The following is a 7,464-nucleotide window of genomic DNA, read 5'->3' on the forward strand; positions in this document are numbered from 1 at the left end:
TAAGAAAAATGTAAAAAGATGAGTAGAATAATAGGCAAAGATCTTGAGCAGGAAATTCACAAAAAAACAAATAAACAGGGGTGCCTGGGTGGCTCAGTGATTAAGCGTCTGCCTTCGGCTCAGGTCATGATCCCAGCGTTCTAGGATCGAGCCCACATCCAGCTCCCTGCTCAGTGGGAAGCCTGCTTCTCCCTCTCCCTCTCCTACTTCCCCTGCTTGTGTTTCCTCTCTCGCTGCCTCTCTCTCTGTCAAATAAATAAATAAAATCTAAAACAAAAACAAAAACAAATAAACGTAACAAAGTTTGTCAACTTCACTAATACTTGAAGAAATGCAAACTGAAAGATTGAAATAACTAGATTTTTCACATTTTGGCCAAGTTTAGTGTCCACTGTTCAAGGACTAAGAGAAAGGGCACTTCATATATTGGTACTGGCAGTTTAAATTGGTACTATATTTTGTAGGGTAATTTGGTAGTAAGTCTTAAGGCCTTAAAATATATGTGATGTGGATAATTTTTGAAATACCTCTCAATGTGTTTCCTTTTTGATAATGTGATCCCTTTCCATCACTATGTCCCCAGGGAATGAAGAGAGTGAATGCCACTTTGAGAAGGGACATATTGTCTTGCCCAGATAGGAAGAAGTAAAATATAACCCTTTCTGGTTCCTAGAGGCAGTGGCCTAGGAAGGAGAGTGGAGTGGTCCCAAATAAGTTTGAGAGATTCTTAAAGCAATAGAGCCTGCATCCCTGAATGCAGACAGGGGAAATGCTGGGATCCCCTAGAGAAGTATCCTGTCCAACATGATGCTATTGAGATAAAAAGTTAAAAGGGACACGATGGTATGGTGAATCAGAAGAAAGAAAAAATCATCCCCTAGTTTCCCATGACGCTAAGATTGACGTAGCTGGGACCTGGAGAAGGCTCTGGAAAGTTACTGGAACATGGGCCAGCTTACTCTCCAAACAACACTGGAATGAGATGCCAGCATATTGAAGTGTTTATCTCTGGATCTCTGGATTTGCAATGATCTTTGTATGTTTTTCTTTTCTTTTCCTTTTAAAGGCTTTTATTTATTTATTTATTTGTCAGAGAGCGAGAGCACGAGCAGGCAGAGGGGTAGAGGGAGAGACAGACTCCCTGCTGAGAGGAGCCGGATGCCCAGGACCCTGGGATCATGACCTGAGCCGAAAGCAAACGCCTCACCGACTGAGCCACCCAGGAGTCCCTATATTTTTCTTTTTGATGAAACAGATTTTCTTTCTTTTTTTTTAAGATTTTATTTATTTATTTGACAGAGAGACAGCCAGCGAGAGAGGGAACACAAGCAGGGGGAGTAGGAGAGGAAGAAGCAGGCTCCCAGCAGAGGAGCCCGATGTGGGGCTCGATCCCAGAACTCCGGGATCACGCCCCGAGCCGAAGGCAGACGCTTAATGACTGAGCCACCCAGGCGCCCCTGATGAAACATATTTTCTAATTTCCTTCTAATAAATGTACTTTGTGAAATTAAGGGGGAAAAACAGGAAAAAGGTGTCCTAAAGTTCCAGGTTCTTTGACGCAGAGCTAGGGTATCTGGTTGGCAGGTTTGCGGTAGTTGCTAGTGTGTCTTGCAGGAAAAATGGGGTGGTCGTGCAGGACTGGCTACCTCGTTGGCCAAGCCCAGTGCAAAATGAAAATGCTGTTTTTCAAAAGCAAGAAAAAAAAATGCTGTTAAAAGTACTAGAATACAAAGCTTTTTTCTTCCACATTATCTTCTTGGCTCACATGAATGATCCATTGTCCCATTGAACGGAACTTACAACACATAAATTCAAAGATAAAATTATTAAGAATTGCAAGATGACAATAGCAGAGCCTTAAATCAGGCACTGGCCCTTGTGAGTGGGAGCTCCCTGTGACTGCACAGATTGTACTCCCTTGGCTTTGTGGTCACAAAGGGAGGAAGCCTGGTTCTAGATACCACTGGCCCAAGACACTCATGAAACTCTAGCAGTGTCTCTTTTACCAGCCGCAGAACAATTGGGAGTGACATACTTCGTTGGGATTCAGATCAGACCTCTCTGCTCTGGTGTGCAAAGCTGATAGTTTACCCAGTGTGTATCTGGAATCCACTCCAACCTATCCTGACTTCTACTAAGGACTAGTATTTGTTAGCGGCACAGCGTTGAGCCAACCCATTGTCTCTCTGTTTGTGGGCTACGTGTTTCCTAACAGTGACTGTGGTTGTGTTTTGGACAGAAAAGAAAAGGGACCTGTCCTACCAATGTTTAGTGAGAACTTTAGCCAGATCTACCAACGTAGATCTCTCAAAATCTTGCTACCTTGCTAACTCAGCACTCCTTACCCCAGTTCTAGTACAGTCCGTGTCAGTTCCTGACAAGCAGGATTGGAAATGCCCCAAGTCCAAGCAGCTTGTGGCAGCTTCCCTGGTCTGCAGTTCTGTCTCAATAAGATGAATGCAGGCTGAGTTGGGTTGGGAGGTAGAAATGACAGGTTCCTGAGTTGAGGACCCCTAGGGTGAGAATTCTATAAAAAGAAGTGGGGTGGCAGTAATAGAAAGGTGAAGAATTAGAACAAAATTTGGGGGGAGGGGAAAGGTGGTTGAAAAGGGATATGTGAAGAGGAGCAAGGACACTTGGGTAGAGAGAAGCCTGGCCAATTTTATTCTTAGGGATATATTAAAAAATAATTGTTCTGGGGGGTAGGGGAATGGGATAGACCGGTGATGGGTAGTAAGGAGGGCACGTATTACATGGTGCACTGGCTGTTATACGCAACTAATGAATCATCGAGCCTTACATCGGAAACCGGGGATGTACTGTATGGTGACTAACATAATATAATAAAAAATCATTAAAAAAAATAATTGTTCAATGAAGATTAAAATTATGGTATATTTTAAATGTATACATTTAACAGATTAATGTTTTTTCTTAAGATGGACAATACTATGCAATATAATTTTTGAGAATAATTGCTGGGTTTGTATAAAAAAAGGATTTATGGTATGTACACTATATAGGCAGTTTTGGAAATGAGAAAAAAGGTTGAAAGTTATATGACCTCTACATCTTTTTTTAAGTAGGCTCTACACACAGCGTGGAGTCCAATATGGGGCTTGAACTCACGACCCCGAGATCAAGACATGAGCCGAAATCGAGAGTTGGACACTCAACTGACTGAGCCACCCAGGTACCTCTGACCTATAGATCTTTAAAAAAATTTTCTAAAGTAGGCTCTACGCACAACATGGGGCTTGAACTCATGACCCTGAGATTAAGAGTCACTCACTCTACTGACTGAGCCACCCAGGCAACCCTAAAACTTTTTTTCATTTTATGTATGTATGTATGTATGTATGTATACATGTATGTATTTTTTAAAAATCTTATTTATTTATGAGAGAGAGAGAGAGAAAGCACGCATGAGTCGGGGAAGGGGCAGAGGGACAAGGAGACTCCCTGCTGAGTGGGGAGCCCAATGCAGGGCTCCATCCCTGGACCCTGAGATCACAACCTGAGCCCAAGTCAGATGCTTAACCAACTGAGCCACCCAGGTATCCTTAAAATTTTTTTTTAAGATTTTATTTATTTATTCGACAGAGGTAGAGACAGCCAGCGAGAGAGGGAACACAAGCAGGGGGAATGGGAGAGGAAGAAGCAGGCTCATAGCGGAAGAGCCTGATGTGGGGCTCGATCCCACAATGCCGGGATCACGCCCTGAGCCGAAGGCAGATGCTCAACCGCTGTGCCACCCAGGCGCCCCTCCTTAAAATTTTTTAAATTAAGCTCTAGGCCCAATGTGGGCCTCGAGCTCACAACCCCGAGCTCAAGAGTTGCTTGCTCCAGTCAGGAGCCCTTCTGGTTTTTCTTGTTGCTGTTGAGATGCCTGCTGTCAGTTTATCTTTATAATACTTTGTTTCTCCCTCTGGCTGCTCTGAGATGTATGTATGTATGTATTTTTAAGTAGGCTCCATGCCCAACATGGGGCTTGAACTCACAACCCTGAGATCAAGAGTCACACGCTCTATGAACTGAGCCAGCCAGGCACCCTGATATTTTGCTTTTGATATTTGACAGCAATGTGTTTAGATTTGCGTGAGATAATAGAAAATACATATCTTGGTCTCTGCCCCCAGTTCCTGGCATAGAGCTCCTAAAACCCTTGTATTTTCCTAAGTTATAAGAGCACTAGAAGCATCTTTTGTGCTATTGGAGTGACTCTGATTGGGCTCCTGGATGGCTCTTGGATGGGGGCTGGTCACCAGAAAGACCAAGCCATAATTAGTAGCTTGGAATTTTCAGCCTCAACCCCATCATCCAGAGAGGGGGGAAGGGGCTGGGAATGGAGTTAATAATTGGTCATGCCTACATGAGGAAGTCTCCTTAAAATCCCACTAGTAGGCAGTTCAGAGGGCTTCCAGGTTGGCAAACACAACCACACGCGGTGGGTAACTCCTGCTCTGGGGATCCTCCCAAATCTTGTCCTGTATCTCTCTTCATCTGGTTGGTCATCTGTATCTTTTGTCCTATATTTTAATAAACTGCTAAGTGTAAGTGTTTCTTTAAGTTCTGTGAGCCACTCTAGCAAAGTAATTAACCTGAGGAGGAAATCACGGCAACCTCCCATTTGCAGCCAAACTGAATGGAAGTCGTGGGTAATCTGGGCACCTACTACTTGCATTGGCATCTGAGGAAGGCAGTGGGAGGGTGAGCTGTCTTGTGGGATCTGAGCCCTTAACCTGTGGGATCTGGCACTATCTCAAATATAGTGTTAGAATTAAGTTAGATTATGGGACACCTAGCTGGTGTCCCAGAGAATTGTTTGGTATGAGGAAAAACCTCCGCACATTTGGAGACCAGGACTGTCAGAAGTTAGGTATCCTGGGTGAGGATGGCATCTTTGTAAAAGTAAAGAAGAAACACAGGTGGGAAGAACTGGGTTTTTCTGAACACACAAGGTAGACTAGACAGGTTTTTCCCTACACAGGAAGGACAAATCTGAGTTTTTCCTTTACAATTTGGAATCTCTCTGTCTTTTTTAAAATACTGTTTATGGTTTGAGCTTTCTGAATCTGAGGATTTATAACTTTACTAAATTCAGAAAATTTCTGTTAATATCTCTGAATATTAGTTACAGACAAGTGTAAAAACACCAGGGCTGTTGAAGCATTAAGATCTGCTTACTGGGGCACCTGGCTAGCGCAGTCGTTAAGCGTCTGCCTTCGGCTCAGGGCGTGATCCCGGCGTTCCAGGATCTAGTCCCACATCGGGCTCCTCCGCTGGGAGCCTGCTTCTTCCTCTCCCACTCCCCTGCTGTGTTCCCTCTCTCTCTGGCTGTCTCTCTGTCACATAAATAAATACAATCTTAAAAAAAAAAATTAAAAAAAGATCTGCTTACTGTTCTGGTATCAGCATCTTTTTTGTGTTTGATCTTTGGAGATTTCCTCTTCTTTCTTGATGGCTGAGTTATGTTACACATCGAAAAGATTAAAAATAAACCTACAGAATTTCTAGTTATTTGTAGGAGGGTTTTTGTTTTGTTTTGTTTTTGTTTTTGTTTTTAGGAGATTTAGTCTTACATATTCCTGGAAATGGAAGTCCAAAGACCTTTCCATCCCTTCATTTGTCTCTGAGGCTGTATGTAGGGCTTCATGGTCGGTAACATTTAAGAGTTAACTTTAAATGTTAAGAGTTACAGATGAAGGCTCATTGAGAACGTTAGGCTGGAGACAACCAGCCCTCCTGGTCCCAGGGTTGAGGGCTGGAGAGATGTGGTAAGGAGTAGGGTGAACAGAATTTGCCTTCCTTTCAGTGTTTTTTAAAGGTTTTCTTTAATTATTTACTTGAGAGAGAGAGAGTGCGCACGCATGTGGGGGGAGGGGGAGGAGCAGAGGGAGAGGGAGAGAGAGAATCCCAAGCAGACTCCCCACTGAGCGTGGTGCCCTAATCGAGGCTCCATCTCACAACCCTGAGATGACCTGAGCTGAAATCAAGAGTCGGATGCCCAACTGACTAAGCCACCCAGGAGTCCCTTTCTTTTCGTTTTTTGATTGTCCTTGTTTCCTTTATGACTTTCCTTAGCTGTGTAAGTGTCGGGCACATTTTTTCAAGGTTGCCTTTGGCCTTTGTTGCATCACCTGTCCAATGAGGATAATAGCTCCAGTTTCTCTGGGCTGATACAGAATTAAATGGTGTGACATGTAAAAATGCTTGGCCCAGCGCCTGGCACAAAAGTATTCAAGGAACGTTAGTAGCATCCCTTTCTTTTTCCTGTCTCCATTTGCCTGTCAGCACTTAGGCAAGATGGGACCAGGGCTGTATGGAAGAGGTACTACTAGCCCCCCACAAAGAGGGGCTGGTAAAAGGGGGGGGGTGGCCTGTGATAGAACAAAGGAGAAATGGTGACTGCCACCCCAATGCGGCAGCCATCCATACATAATTTGGGGACGCAGAATCAAAGACCACCTACCCTTGCATCCTCTGAGGTAGTGTGGTAATTTTTCTCTTTATAAGCACTATTTCGATCTCATGCAATTTAGCTAATCCATGATACTTAGGAAGCCAGCATCAAAGGAAAAAAGGAGAGAATAGGGAAGAGTCTAGACTGAAATCACAATTAAGAGAAAAGAGGATATAATATCTGTTACTTAGAATAAGTGGAGTGTAGATTTAATGACATAAAATGCTTTCTGGAATTTCATTAATTGGAAAAATATGTTTGCAGAGGAATAACTTGTCAGCTGCAAATTACTGGCTTTTAGCTAAGATCAAAGGCCTTACTCTATATAACAGGCAATTTAAATGAAAACAAAATATACATCTATTTAACATGTTATATATTGCAGTATTAAAGTGTAATACTAAGAATTAAAAGCAGAGTTTTAATCTCCTGTCTTAATTTATGAGTTTCTGGGTGATAGAGTTGGATTTTATAGTAATTTATATAGGCTTGCTTCATGGTTTAATTTTAACCATATATTACTGTTCCTAATTCAAATGTCAGAGGCTTAGATTAAGAACTTAAAGAGGATTTAAATTATGGGCTTCTGCTGTTTTTCACTTGTCTGATTTACCAATTGCAGTAAAGCATGAATTATAGCCTTGCTATTCTCTGGAAACCATGACTAATACTAGAAATAATAATAATTGTTACCTCTCCTAAATCAAGAGGCACAGCATAAAAGCAGTAACTGATTTGGGATGTGGACAGGAGATTTATTTTAGAGTAAGAGTGAAAGATTGGTGATTTACCTATACTTTAGGGGAAAAGATGTAGGACTGGTTTTGTGATAATCAGGCAGTTGTTATTCAAGAGGGAATTTGAGAGACTTTATAGAGAAGAGAGGTTATTTTGGAAACTGCGGGGTTGGAAGAAGGACCTGTGTATAATTCAGAGGTCAGGATGCAGCTCAATTGGTTAGTGTATATGTGTGCATATATATGTGTATATATATATATATA

The 7,464-nt window shown here is 42.4% G+C and overlaps 1 long non-coding RNA gene across 1 annotated transcript in view; it reads left to right on the top strand.

Moving 5' to 3' along the window:
* The first annotated feature begins 3,151 nt into the window (after positions 1-3,151).
* The window catches only part of LOC121105703, a 16,468-nt gene continuing 12,155 nt past the window's right edge, over positions 3,152-7,464 (top strand). Inside the window, exon 1 of the long non-coding RNA XR_005838329.1 lies at positions 3,152-3,193. This is a non-coding gene — a long non-coding RNA (uncharacterized LOC121105703). The remainder of the gene's footprint in view (positions 3,194-7,464) is intronic.

The sequence above is a fragment of the Ursus maritimus genome, assembly GCF_017311325.1.
Source record: "Ursus maritimus isolate PB19 chromosome X unlocalized genomic scaffold, ASM1731132v1 scaffold_X1, whole genome shotgun sequence".
Lineage (NCBI taxonomy): Eukaryota > Metazoa > Chordata > Mammalia > Carnivora > Ursidae > Ursus > Ursus maritimus.